The sequence below is a fragment of the Oncorhynchus gorbuscha genome, linkage group LG21, assembly GCF_021184085.1.
Source record: "Oncorhynchus gorbuscha isolate QuinsamMale2020 ecotype Even-year linkage group LG21, OgorEven_v1.0, whole genome shotgun sequence".
NCBI lineage: Eukaryota > Metazoa > Chordata > Actinopteri > Salmoniformes > Salmonidae > Oncorhynchus > Oncorhynchus gorbuscha.
The window spans coordinates 51,794,160-51,805,044 of record NC_060193.1 but is presented as its reverse complement, the minus strand read 5'-3'; the positions used below and the strand labels follow the sequence as shown (position 1 = coordinate 51,805,044).

The window sequence follows — 10,885 nt, the reverse complement described above, 5'->3', positions numbered from 1 at the left end:
AACACATTGACAATGTTGTGATATGATGCAATAACATTTTATATCGAATGTATCATTTTTTACCTCTAATAAACCATTCAAATCTCAAGTAAATTCAGAATGGTCTCCGTATAATGTGTATGTTTGGTCCTCCACCTGAAGGGGGTGCTCTCCAACTAGATATCTTCAATTTACCAGCTAGCAGTTCAGCGGTGTGCCGGTGGAAAGCAGAAGCAGGTAGGAAAAACAAAATACAAGGACATTTCCGATTAAATAGGTAAATACTCAGTAAACAATTTAACCGTTCAAACGTAGTCTGTGATATAACAATGATTAACTACGTTAGACAAATAATAGACTGCTTCATAAAGCACGGAACTGCTGAACAGCTTACACAGTTAGCATGATGAAGCCCCCTTATCTCGCTGCTTCTTCGCATGGAACAAGATGCTTTGAGAACGTGAAGTTATGGTGAAGACATGTACCGTCTTTGGTAACCGTGTCACCTCACCTGCTCCACTTGAATGCAAACTTAACATTGTATCGAGTGTCGTTCAGTCTGCTTCATACGATAGCTAAGTCTGCTTCCAACCAGTGTAGACATTATTTGTCAATGTTCCAGCAAGTGTTAAAGTTCCATAACAATAAATACCAACCCTGAAAATGCACAGTAGGTATTCTATTTTAGAATATTGCACACTCTGCTTCATACAGTACATAATATGCATATATCAACAATGACTATGCAATGTCAGATGCGGTATTAAAACAGCTGTTGCACTGTGTATGTATTTTGTACATTTGCTCTCTCTTCATCTGCCCAAAAGGCATTTATTTAGCAGAAGGATTAGCTGCTGTAACATCCTAGCTCCTGGCCATGTGTTCTCGGATCCAGCTCCCATTGCTGGTGAAGCGTTCATGATGCATCCTCCTGAACGGCCCTGGGTGTCCCCAGCCCCATGTCAGCAGGCTGCCTCGGCCCCCTAGGGCCCCCTCTACACCGGACCACTGCGGGGTCTCCAGCTAGCCATGCCCTCCCTGGGCCACCTCCTCCCCAGGGTCCATGCAGCTGACAGTGTGACGCCTGCCCCGGTACAGATCCCCTACCCAGCCTCGTGGGTAAGCCAGAGTTCCCAGACACTGGATGGGACTGCATCAAGGATCTCTTCGGCAGGGAGTAATATATGACCGTGACGCCTCTCTCCTATTGTTTGTGTCTCCCCCAGCGTTCTGCCCATAACGCAGCCATCCGGGGCTTTGTGCGGTACGGCTGGAGGTGGAGCTGGAGAGTAGCAGCCTTCGTCACATTATTCAAGTAAACAATGACTACATGGCTATGGGACTCTTTCCTATGTGGCCACTATATTAGTTTGTTCTCCTGTGCTGATTGACATTGGTTGATTCTCTCGCTGTGTGTGTGTGTTCTGCCAGCACTGTGTGCAGAGACAAGTATACCCTCAGCCACTACGCAGGAGGTGAGTTACTTCAAATGGAGAGGATGCCTCAATATATTATATACACCCACACTTATTCAATGACTTTACAGTAATAATTCATAAGACATAGAGTACCAGTCAAAAGTTTGGACACACCTACTCATTCAAGGGTTTTTCTTTATTTGTACTATTTTCTACATTGTAGAATAATAGTGAAGACAGCAACACTATTAAATAACCCATATGGAATCATATAGTAACCAAAAAAGTGTTCAAAGTAGCCACCCTTTGCCTCGATGAATGCTTTGCACACACAACCAGCTTCATGAGGAATGCTTTTCCAACAGTCTTGAAGGAGTTCCCACATATGCCGAGCACTTGTTGGCTGCTTTTCCTTCACTCTGTGGTCCAACTCATCCCAAACCATCTCAATTGGGTTGAGGTTGGGTGATTGTGGAGGCCAGGTCATCTGATGCAGCACTCCATCACTCTCCTTCTTGGTCAAATAGCCCTTACACAGCCTGGAGGTGTGTTGGGTCATTGTCCTTTTGAAAAACAAATGATAGCCCCACTAAGCGCAAACCAGATGGGATAGTGTATCGCTGCAGAATGCTGTGGTAGCCATGCTAGTTACGTGTGCCTTGAATTCTAAATAAATCACCCGACAGTGTCACCAGCAAAGCACACCATCACACCTCCTCCATGCTTCACGCTGGGAACTACAAATGCTGCAATCATTTGTTCACCTACTCTGCTTCTCACAAAGACACGGCAGTTGGAACCAAAAATCTCACATTTTCCACCGATCTAATGTCCATTGCTCATGTTTCTTGGCCCAAGCAAGTCTCTTCTCATTATTGGTGTCCTTTTTAGTAGTGGTTTCTTTGCAGAAATTTGACAATGAAGGCCTGATTCACGCAGTCTCTTCTGAACAGTTGGTGTTTTTCTTTTCTTTTTTTTTCACCTTTATTTAACCAGGTAGGCTAGTTGAGAACAAGTTCTCATTTGCAACTGCGACCTGGCCAAGATAAAGCATAGCAGTGTTAACAGACAACACAGAGTTACACATGGAGTAAACAATTAACAAGTCAATAACGCAGTAGAAAAAAGGGGAGTCTATATACAATGTGTGCAAAGGGCATGAGGAGGTAGGCGAATAATTACAATTTTGCAGATTAACACTGGAGTGATAAGTGATCAGATGATCATGTACAGGTAGAGATATTGGTGTGCAAAAGAGCAGAAAAGTAAATAAATAAAAACTGGGGATGAGGTAGGTGAAAATGGGTGGTCTATTTACCAATAGACTATGTACAGCTGCAGCGATCGGTTAGCTGCTCAGATAGCTGATGTTTGAAGTTGGTGAGGGAGATAAAAGTCTCCAACTTCAGCGATTTTTGTAATTCGTTCCAGTCACAGGCAGCAGAGTACTGGAACGAAAGGTGGCCGAATGAGGTGTTGGCTTTAGGGATGATCAGTGAGATGCACCTGCTGGAGCGCGTGCTACGGATGGGTGTTGCCATCGTGACCAGTGAACTGAGATAAGGCGGAGCTTTACCTAGCATGGCCTTGTAGATGACCTGGAGCCAGTGGGTCTGGCGACGAATATGTAGCGAGGGCCAGCCGACTAGAGCATACAAGTCGCAGTGGTGGGTGGTATAAGGTGCTTTAGTGACGAAACGGATGGCACTGTGATAAACTGCATCCAGTTTGCTGAGTAGAGTGTTGGAAGCAATTTTGTAGATGACATCGCCGAAGTCGAGGATCGGTAGGATAGTCAGTTTTAATAGGGTAAGCTTGGCAGCGTGAGTGAAGGAGGCTTTGTTGCGGAATAGAAAGCCGACCCTTGATTTGATTTTCGATTGGAGATGTTTGATATGAGTCTGGAAGGAGAGTTTGCAGTCTAGCCAGACACCTAGGTACTTATAGATGTCCACATATTCAAGGTCGGAACCATCCAGGGTGGTGATGCTAGTCGGGCATGCGGGTGCAGGCAGCGATCGGTTGAAAAGCATGCATTTGGTTTTACTCGCGTTGAGATGTATCTGTTACTTGAACTCAGTGAAGAATTTATTTGGGCTGCGATTTCTGAGGCTGGTAACTCTAATGAACATATCCTCTGCAGCAGAGGTAACTCTGGGTCTTCCTTTCCTGTGGCGGGTCTTCCTTTCCTGAGAGACAGTTTCATTATAGCGCTTGATGTTTTTTGCGACTGCACTTGAAGAAACTTTAAAAGTTCTTGAAATGTTCCACATTGACTGACTCATGTCTTAAAGTAATGATGGACTGTTGTTTCTCTTTGCTTATTTGAGCTGTACTTGACATAATATAGACTTGGTCTTTTACCAAATAGGGCTATCTTCTGTATACCACCCCTACCCTGTCACAACACAACTGATTGGCTCAAACGCACTAAGAAGGAGAGAAATTCCTCAAATTAACTTAACAAGGTACAACTGTTAATTGAAATGCATTTCAAGTGACTACCTCATGAAGCTGGTTGAGAGAATGCCAAGAGTGTACAAAGCTGTCATCAAGGCAAAGGGTGGCTATATTTTTATCAAAATATATTTTGATTTGGTTAACACTTTTTTGGTTACTACATGATTCCATATGTGTTATTTCATAGTTTCGATGTCTTCACTATTATTCTACAATGTAAAAATAAAGAAAAACCCTTGAATGAGTACTGTATACAGTGCCTTCGGAAAGTATTCAGACCCCTTCACTTTTCCCTCATTTTGTTAGGTTACAGCCTAATTCAAAAATTGATTAAATAGTTTTTTCCCTCACCAATCTACACACAATAACCCATAGTGACAAAGCAAAACCAGAAATATCACATTTACATTGGTATTCAGACCCTTTACTGAGCACTTTGTTGAAGCAATTACAGCCAGTCTTCTTGGCTTTGATGCTACAAGCTTGGCACACCTGTATTTGGGGAGTTCTGTCAGGTTGGATGGGGAACGTTGCTTCACAGCTATTTTCAGGTCTCTCCAGAGATGTTAAAGTCCGGGCTCTAAGCCACTCCTGCGTTGTCTTCAAATCTAATTTTATTTGTCACATGCGCCGAATACAACCTTACAGTGAAATGCTTACTTACGAGCACCTAACCAACAATGCAGTAAAAAATATATATATATGGTTAAGAATAAGAAATAAAAGTAACAAATAATTAAAGAGCAGCAGTAAAATAACAATAGCGAGACATTGACTCTGTACCGGGTACCGTTAATATGTACATGTAGGTAGAGTTTTTAAAGTGACTATGTATAGACGATAACAACAGAGGTGTAAAAGGGGGGCAGTGCAAATAGTCTGGGCATTTGATTAGATGTTCGGGAGTCTTATGGCTTGGGGGTAGAAGCTTTTTAGAAACCTCTAAACATGGACCTAAACATGGCGCTCCGGTAACGTTTAACGCCCGGTAGCAGAGAGAACAGTCTATGACTAGGATGGCTGGATTCTTTGACAATTTTTAGGGCCTTCCTCTGACACTGCCTGGTATAGAGGTCCTAGATGGCAGGAAGCTTGGCCCCAGTAATGTACGGGGCCATTCGCACTACCCTCTGTATTCCCTTGAGGTCGGCGGCCGAGCAGTTGCCATACCAGGCAGTGCTGTTGGAAGGTGAAACTTTGCCCCAGTCTACTGAGTGCTCTGGAGCAGGTTTTCATCAAGGATCCCTCTGTACTTTGCTCCATTCATCTTTCCCTCAATCCACCATGCTTCACCATAGGGAGGGTGCCAGGTTTCCTCCAGACATGACACTTGGCATTCAGACCAGAGAATCGTGTTATTTTTTTGCCTTTAGGTGCCTTTTGGCAAACTCCAAGTGGGCTGTCATGTGCCTTTTACTGAGGAGTGAGAGAAATGGCTGTCCTTCTGAAAGGTTATCCCATCTCCACAGAGGAACTGTAGAGCTCTGTCAGAGTGACCTTCCCGTGATCACTTCCCTGACCAAGGCCCTTCTCCCCAGGAAGAGTCTTGGTGGTTCTAAACTTCTTCCATTTAAGAATGATTGAGGCCACTGTGTTCTTGGTGACCTTCAATGCTGCAGACATGTTCTGGGACCCTTCCCCAGATCTGTGCCTCGACACAATCCTGTCTCGGAGCTCTCCGGACAATTCCTTCGACCTCACGGCTTGGTCTTTGCTCTGACATGCACTGTCAACTGTGGGACATTATATAGGCTGATGTGTGCCTTTCCAAATCATGTCCAATCAATTGAATTAACTGCCTTGTTCAGGGGCAGAAGGACTATTTTTATCTTGTCAGCTCGGGGATTCTATCTTGCAACCTTTCGGTTACTAGTCCAACGCTCTAACCACCAGGCTACTTGCTGCCGCCCCAAGTCCAATCAAGTTGTAAAAACATCTCAAGGATGATCAATGCAAACAGGATGCACCTGAGCTAAATTTTGATTCTCATAGCAAAGGGTCTGAATACTTATGTAAATAAGGTATTTCTGTTTTTTATTTTTAATACATTTGCAAAACTATTTTTGCTTCGTCATTATGGGGTATTGTATGTAGATTGCTGAAGATTTGTAATTTTTTAATCCACTTTAGGACAAGGGTGTAATGTAACAAGGGTGTAAAATGTGGAAAAAGTCAAGGGGTCTGAATACTTTCCGAAGGCACTGTATATGAGTCTTGTGATTTATGAAAATGTCATTATGATAGTGTTAGTATAAATGGGTCCTAGTGAAATAATTGTTGATATATACTGTTATATATGATATAATTTATTAGATAAGAAAACAGTGATAATGAATACTTTTCCTACAGTGTTTTCAGAAAGTATTCAAACCCCTTGAATTATTCTACATTTTGTTGTGTTACAACCTGAATTCAAAATTGATTAAATATTTGTCACCCATCTACACACAATACTCCATAATGGAAAAAGTGAAAACATGTTAAGATATTTCAGCAAATTTGTTGAAAATGAAAAACATATCTAATTTACATAAGTATTCAAGCCCATTTGCTATGACACTCCAAATTGAGCTCAGGTGCATCCAATTTCCTTTGATCATCCTTGAGATGTCGCTACAACTTGATTGGAGTCCACCTGTGGCCAATTCAATTGTTTGGACATGATTTAGAAAGAAACACACTTGTCTATATAAAGTCCCACAGTTGACAGTGCATAACAGTAAATATTCGAGAGAGAATTGTGAGGAAGCATATATCTGGGGGAGGGTGTAAAAACCATTTCTAGTGTTGAAATTTTCCAAGATCACAGTGGTCTCCATCATTGGGAAATCCGGGCTTTATGGGAGAGTGGCCTGACGGAAGCCACTCCTGAGAAAAAGGCACATGACAGCACGCCTGGAGTTGGCAAAAATGCACGTGAAAGACTCAAAAGATTCTGTACTCTGATGATTTGGCCTGAATGGAAAGCACTATGTCTGGAGAAAACCAGGCATAGCTCATCACCCATCTAACACCATCCCTACCGTAAAGCATGGGAGTGGCAGCATCATGCTATGGGGATGCTTTTCAGTGGCATGGACTGGGAGACTGGTAAGGACAGAGGGAACAATTAATGGAGACAAATACAGGCAAATCATGAATGACAACCTGCTTCATTGCAAACAACCTTAGACTGGGGCAAAGATTTACGTTCCAACAGGACAATGACCCCAAGCATACAGCCAAAGCAATGCTGGAATGGCTTCAGAACAAGACTGAAAGTCCTTGAGTGGCCCAGACTTGAATCCCATTGAAAATCTGTGGAAATACACCACCGCTCCCAATCTCACTTAAAACAGGTTGAAATAATCCCCAAATCCAGATGTGCAAAGCTGATACAGACATACCCAAGAGGACTCAGAGATGTAATCGCCACCAAAGCTGATACAGACATACCCAAGAGGACTCAGAGATGTAATCGCCACCAAAGCTGATACAGACATACCCAAGAGGACTCAGAGATGTAATCGCCACCAAAGCTGATACAGACATACCCAAGAGGACTCAGAGATGTAATCGCCACCAAAGCTGATACAGACATACCCAAGAGGACTCAGAGATGTAATCGCCACCAAAGCTGATACAGACATACCCAAGAGGACTCAGAGATGTAATCGCCACCAAAGCTGATAGACATACCCAAGATGACTCACAGCTGTATCCCCACAAGGTGCTTCTACAAAGTATTAACTCGAGTGAATACTTATGTAAATGAGACATTTCTGTATTTCATTTTCAATACATTTGCTAATTTCTAAAAACATGTTTTCACTTGTGTTTAGATGGGTGAGCATTTTTTCTTTTGAATTCAGGCTGTAACACAATGTAGAATAAGTCAAGGGTATGAATACCTTCTGAAGGCACTTGGTAAGTGTGATTTTGTAAATGTGTGAGTATGACATTCCTGCCTGTGGGTTTGAGCAGCTGTGACAGGAGGCCTATTCAGGCTGAACCTGGGTCTCTGGGTGACTGGTGGCAGGCACGGCCATAGGAGCAACCATGGTGTGGGATATGATATAAGGGTTTTCAGTGGCAAAATAACGGGCTGGTTTTGAACAAAGTGGTTACCTGGACTAATAGTGTTTACGGTGAAGAGGTTTGAGGAGCAATTTGAGGGAGCCAGATACTACAGCCTGAAGAATGTGAGAAGCAAGTCTCTGGCTGCCAGCTGCACCCCCTCCCTGCAACCCCTCTGCTACCCAGCTGCCCCCCTCCCTGCAACCCCTCTGCTACCCAGCTGCCCCCCTCCCTCCCCCTAACCATGCGCTGGGTGCCAGAGGGACTCATGTGCGTTGCAGAGGGTTGTGTTTTGGGCAGAAGAGCAGGGAGGGAGGCCAAGGCAGCAGCTGCCCCTCTATTTTTACCACCCCATTGTTACGCCAGCATTTCATCTCCATCCAGCTCCCTCTATCTCTGCTGCACTAGTCCCTTCTGTCCTCTCCTCTTCACCTGTCTTCTCCCTCTTTTTCTTCTCCTGCCTCTCTTCCCCTTTTGATTTGTATGTATATCTAATGTGTCAGTGAAAGTTTATAGAGTAGTAATGGACTGGGTGTATGTGATCCAACATCCATGTTGCTGTGTCTCCAGCGCGAAGCAGAGCGCTGTTCATGTCTGCCTCAGTGCCCAGCCACCTGGACTGTGTGTTTGATGTGTGCAAACAGTCCCGGGAGCACCCACAGCCTCAGCCAGGTGCAACGTGGGGGGATGAAAGCAGGCAGCTAATCAGATAACACATCACGCTCCAAATGTCTGCCCCTACCTCCCTCATAGTCCTGACACGTGGATGAGGTGATGGGGGCGGGGCGGGTTACTAAGTGAGTGACAGCCACCACAGCTCTTCATGCTAAACTGAGTTTAGGGGGGTTGGAATGAGAGCTGTAGTTGATATCGGGTGAAATGCTCAGAGAGGTAGCAACATGGCGTCCATCTCTAAAGTTGGCCAAATTCTCTATATTGTATAACAGTCTGATGGTTACTGAGAGTAAGTGACAGCCACAGTGACCGAATTTAATGTGACGCAGAACATTGACATGTTGGAATGAAGGTGATGTCAGCTCGGCTCATGTCATCTCTAGTCAGGGTGCCGGCAGGAGCTCTGATCATCGCCATGCAGGGATTGGCTGGAGCTCTGATCATCGCCATGAAGAGATTGGCTGGAGCTCTGATCAGCACCATGCAGGGATTGGCAGGAGAAACATTCCAGGAGATGAGGGAGCGCAGAGAGCTGTATGAACTAAAACTGGCAGAATGGTACATTCCATGGGCATCAAAACACACACACACACTTTTTTACTCTTAGTATTCACTCACTTTTTCCTACGCCCTCGAGTGCCCGTTTGCAGTTGACGGATGACCTGATTGGTGATGTGAGCAGCAGTGGGCGGATCCAGGATGTAGACAAGGACATACAGAAGATCCAGGAGCTGCTCAGTTTACCATGGGACGAGTCCGTGGCCCAAGACTGACAGCCAATGACAGCAGCTGAAATACTCAGATACCAATCATAGCCATCCTCACAGACAGACAATGGTGGGTGGGACTTTCCTCACCCCTGAGGACATACTGGTTTCTTTTGATGTTGACTACTCTGTTCTGTTTACTCCTGTTGAATGGAAAATGGGACCTACTTATTCGCTCAACAAAATATGTACTGATGCTGTATTATGATTTATACTGTAAATGTAATTGCTTTGTCTGGAACTTTTAAATGATTTCCAACATATTTAATATAAATGCCAATAATGACACAGTATCTTCAGGTCTGAAATTCACTGCCTTAGTCATGACATTGTGTGCAAAGTACATGAGGCTGAGAGCCAGTGGGTCTGAAGTTGTGGTCTCATTATTCAGAAGAACTTTGAGGAAAAGCACTACATTTTCATAATTTAGCCAGACGCCCTTATCCAGAGCAACTTAGGGTTGTGTCTTGCTCAAGCACACATCAACAGATTTTTCACTTAGTCAGCTCGGGATTCAAACCAGCGACCTTTTGGCTACTATCCCAATGCTCTTAACCGCTAGGCTGCCTGCTGCCCAGTGTATAGGTTAAGACAATCACATTGCCATTATGTTCAGATAAATGATCAAGCAACCGACTGCTAGGCAATTCCACTGTAATGATGCTGAGACTCCAATTTTTTTAAAATGTATGCCAAACAAAAACCAATGATTGCAAAGTTCAACAAACCATAAAACTCTATGCACGAGGACGACTTAACAATTTCCATTGAACAATTTACAAAAACATTTGAACAGTGCAAATTCAAAGTTTGTTAACAGAAGAATGGTTTGTGCCGTCCTTCTGTTACCAAACTTTGCATCTGCACTGTTCAAGTAAATGTGTTTTTGTAAAAATGTTAAACATTTAGAATTGAAAAATCAAGAGTCTCAGCATTCTGTTAGCATGGAATTTACCTGCTTTATTCTTTCTTAATCACAGTGGAGCGTGTGTCTAGAAACATACAAATTGAATTACAATCTGTGTGTGTGTTTCCATGTCTGTGATGTTGGCCCCTAGGCTTGTCAGCAGCAACTAGGTCAACCATAGCCTCTGCCCCTGCTGTAAACAAGATGTGGCACAGTAACAGCTGGGGCTCAGAACAGGACTCAGACTGACAACATATAGCCACAGCTAACATTCTAATTCGACTTTAAAGGTTTGGTCAGTGACAGCTATGTGCTTTAGTGTGTCATTAAATTATGATTTTTTTTTTTTAACTAGGCAAGTCAGTTAAGAACAAATTCTTATTTTCAATGACGGCATAGGAACAGTGGGTTAACTGCCTTGTTCAGTGGCAGAACGACGGATTTTGTACCACGTCAGATCTGGGATTCGATCCTGCAACCTTTCAGTCACAAGTCAAACACTCGAACCACTACCTGCCGCTCCATCTGAATGAATCACATTTCATGTCCTATCAGAGGGAATCTCCTCAGATCAACAAGTGATGTAAGCGTTATAATGCAAATTAGTTTCTGTTGAAATGCAC

At 43.6% G+C, this 10,885-nt stretch overlaps 1 pseudogene; it reads left to right on the top strand.

Annotated features, from left to right (window-relative positions):
• Positions 1–225: 225 nt before the first annotated feature.
• On the top strand, positions 226–9,646 carry LOC124007652 (annotated as a pseudogene).
• Positions 9,647–10,885: the final 1,239 nt, after the last annotated feature.